Source organism: Barbatula barbatula (assembly GCF_947034865.1).
Source record: "Barbatula barbatula genome assembly, chromosome: 1".
Lineage (NCBI taxonomy): Eukaryota > Metazoa > Chordata > Actinopteri > Cypriniformes > Nemacheilidae > Barbatula > Barbatula barbatula.
In genome coordinates this window covers 35,475,357-35,479,241 of record NC_136766.1, presented here as the reverse complement: position 1 = coordinate 35,479,241, position 3,885 = coordinate 35,475,357, and positions in this window count along the sequence as shown.

The window sequence follows — 3,885 nt, the reverse complement described above, 5'->3', positions numbered from 1 at the left end:
TGGTGAGTCTTTGTTGTTAACCATTATTTCATTAACTTTGTTGATAACCGTTGTTCTTCTCAGAAATAATAATAACGCAAACGCTATCGTGAAAGACGGTGTGTTATTGTGTTACTGTGAGTGAAGACTCGTTTGAGGAAACTGCGGGACACTGATGATGTTTATCAACACTAAACTAATAGAAGAACTTATAGCACAGAAGTTAAGTTAGTTATCGTTGAAGACAAATACAGTGAGACATCTGTGTGTGGAGAAGGGTGGAGCTGGCAGAGAGAGAGAGAGAGAGAGATGGAGAGATTTGTGATGGTGGTTTGGGTGATGTTGTATTTTCCACATGAAATAGAGAGAGAGATGATTCACTTTCTGCAGGGTGAATGGAAAACACATCAACACACACACACAGGTTTGTTTATGCTGTGTATTACTGTGAATATCCATTGCTTTCATGCTGGACTAAATCCTCACAAAGACTTGTACACAAACAGTATTGTAATATTTTATGATAATGCAGTTTATATATGAATGTCATTGCAAAGTACTGCAACATAAATGCTATCTGAAACGCCTCATATAACTACACCCCGGCAAATCTACGTCAGTTCGTAACACGATTTGACTAAGACCGCCCAAATCTTAACGCAAGTAAGGCGGGCGTTCTTGTAAAACCATGTGTGTTTCGTGGTGAAAATAAATCCTCTTTGTTTGCCCTGCCAAAAGACGATTCAACACAAAACTAATGCTTACATTTTATTTTCAACACTGTTCAAGAGAAGTCCAATCCAAATGTTCAGGTTTGTGCAGAGCATTTCACCAACGATTGCTTCACGAATCTGTGAGAGATCAAGATCGGCTTTGCACGGAAGCTTTTGTTAAAAACTTCAGATTCACAGACTGTACGAATATTTTCATTGCAACTAACGCGAGTTGAGTTTGATGTTGTTTTTTCTTTGTGTGATCTGCAAATACAAACATGCGCGTACCATGGAAGAAAAGACAAAATAAGTGCTGATAATCAGTAATTCTATTCAACTAGAGGCAACGAATGTGGGGTTTATTGTCTTTGTTGAGTCATTGCGTAACACAGGTTCATCAAGAAGAGCCGAAGCACTCGCTGCATTTATTGTTACCCTTCCTTGCTGTAATGCCAGCTTGTTTCTATCTAACACAAACTCTGTATGATGTATGTTGTTGTTTGTTTATAGTCAATGTAACGAGATTCAATAAGAGGAAACATTTAAACATCTTTAATAGAAAATAAATGTATATAGACAGCCGGCAGCTCCCTCACGGGCGACTGCCAGCGACACACACAAACCATAACTAAAAGCCTGGTCCTCTCTCGGTGACGGTCCGGTCGCTCATCCTCTTATGCTCCCGATCTCCTCCGTGATACCTCGACTCCCGCCTACCTCACTACAGTCCATTACTCTTAACCAATCCTTTACATCCTGCTCGAGTCACGCTGACGCGGAGCAAAGAGGAAATACAAACATGCACAGAATGTGGAAAATAAATCGTGTATACACATTGTATTAAATCAACTACAAACCATAATATTCGTTTTAGCCGTGTTGTATAACCCCTTTAAGTAAAATTAGTAAAGCACATTATTAAAATTAAACTATGGCCTACATTTTTAAAGTAAAGTAATGTGGTCAATCTCCTTTAGGACACCTGTGTGAACTGACTTCACACGTCCACTGAACAAACCACAACAATAGCTTACTCAGGTCACAGCAAAAATAAGTCAGAAAAGTGAAATTCCTTCTAGCATCGTTTGGTTTCAGATAGGGCCTTCCACTTTTAATTGTCTGTCATTGTTTTATTGTTCATCTGCTGGAGAAATCTTTTGATTCAGACTTAAAAAAGAAGAATAAGAGTATATGATAAACTGTAAGATCCTAAACCATTATAAGCATCACTGATTTAAAGTGATCCAGTCTTATCTGCACTGTTATAGCTGTGCGGTGTGAAATCCACTATTGTCAGACTTGCTCAAAGAATGTTTTTTGGCCCAAATTCGCACCAAACATCAGACTGTAGAACTATTTCTGAACAATAATTGTGAAGATGTTGAATATTTGTGAGACATGACATAATTTTGGACAGAGGAAACTGCTGGATCAGACATTTCTATTGTGTAAAGTTCCTCATTGGAAGGGGGAAGAATCTCTCTCTCTCTCTCTCTCTCTCTCTGTCATGCCTGCATCTGGATTCTATCGTTGTGTTCTTCAATAGTCTTTATGTATGTCTCTCTCTCTTCTCTTAGGGGCCATTGAGAGAGAGAGAGAGAGAGAGAGAGAGGAAGTTCAACAGATGAAAGACATATTGCTGGCTGGTTGTGCGGGACACATGTAGAGAAATAAATCTGCAGAAATATATCTTATTATAACCGTATGCTTGTGCTGTCACTGTCATTTTCCCACAATTTTTTATTTCATTTTTACCGATAGGCTGTGTGAACCATAAGAACACTTGAACTAGGGCTGCAAGGTTAATCGTGGTAACGATCTATGCGTCCCACAATTAATTGAGCATAATCGCTTGTGACAAAACTCCCAATAAGGTCGAAAAATGTTCGAAAGGTGTTGAAGACGTTCAATGGCAGCAGATTATAACACATTGATCGCTAGTAAACATGCTAAAGTGAAATAAAAACAAGTTCTGAACTGACAAAATAATCGTGTTTATTAATCGCCATTAAAATGAATTAATCATGATGATCATTTTACCCATAATCCTAAAGCCCTAACTTGAACATAACTGAACTATACCAGGCACAGTCCTTTCACTTAATATCTTATGCATATTGCAAACGAAACGAAATATATTTTCGATATGATACAAACTAAATGAATTGTGATTGATGGCTGTACTGTAAGACGGTACAGTGTTTGAAATGTATCTCAGACAGTCGTTGTTTAAAGAGTCTAAAGAGCATTCAGACAGCAGCAGAGCAGAGTTCGTTGTTGTCATCCTGTTTCTCACAATCGTCCGTATTTCTTTTGTCTTTCAGTCCGTTGATCTGGCATTCTTTTCATTTGACTTTCTTTCCTGCCATTTTCCCTCAGTGTTTGTTTTTCTTTCCTCGCCCTCCCCACCGCGCCGAACTTTCTGGCCTTCCTGGCTCACTTTCCCCAGACATCCCTCTCTCATCTTCTGTATTACGCCTTCTACTCGATGGGTGGGAAACTTTCAGAGCATAATGTGTGTTTTGTGGAGACGCTGCAGTGTAATTGTTGTTGGATTATATTTGGCGGTAGTTCTCAAGAGGAAGCGTGTTTAACCAGTGGAGAGCTGGAGGAATGACGAATGAAAAAGAAAAAGAGCGAAACGAGAGGAAAATGTTCTGTGTTGACATGACGACAGGGCAGCAGTAAAATAAACATAAGCAGTCGTGTGATTGTGTGTTTATTGGTCGAGTTGATGATCCTGGGGTCTGATGTATAAATGTTGCATGAGTAATTGCACATTTTAATGGAGATTTTGTGCGTATGCAATTTTCTCAAGCTCATATAGGCATTTATTCAAATTAATTTTGTGTAAATTTGTGCACACTTGACTGTGTGTATAAGATGCCAACTGGACAGTAGTGATGTCATTTTTCTGTGCTTTATCACATTTTTTTGTATTTTAAGTGTTCTATCATAGTAGAAAAAAATATGATATCATTTTGTTTTAGTTTTTTCTGTTCAACAAAAAAACATATTTTGAAGAAATTACAAAATCACACAGTTCTAGGGCAACTGTGACTAGACATGTTCACAAGTCTCGGAGGTCCAAGCCATGTCTCAAGTCTTTAAAGTGGAGTCCAAGTCAAGTCTTAAGTCTCTGAGGTGGAGTCTAAGTCACATCACAAGTCTTTGAGGTCGTGTCCAAGTCAAG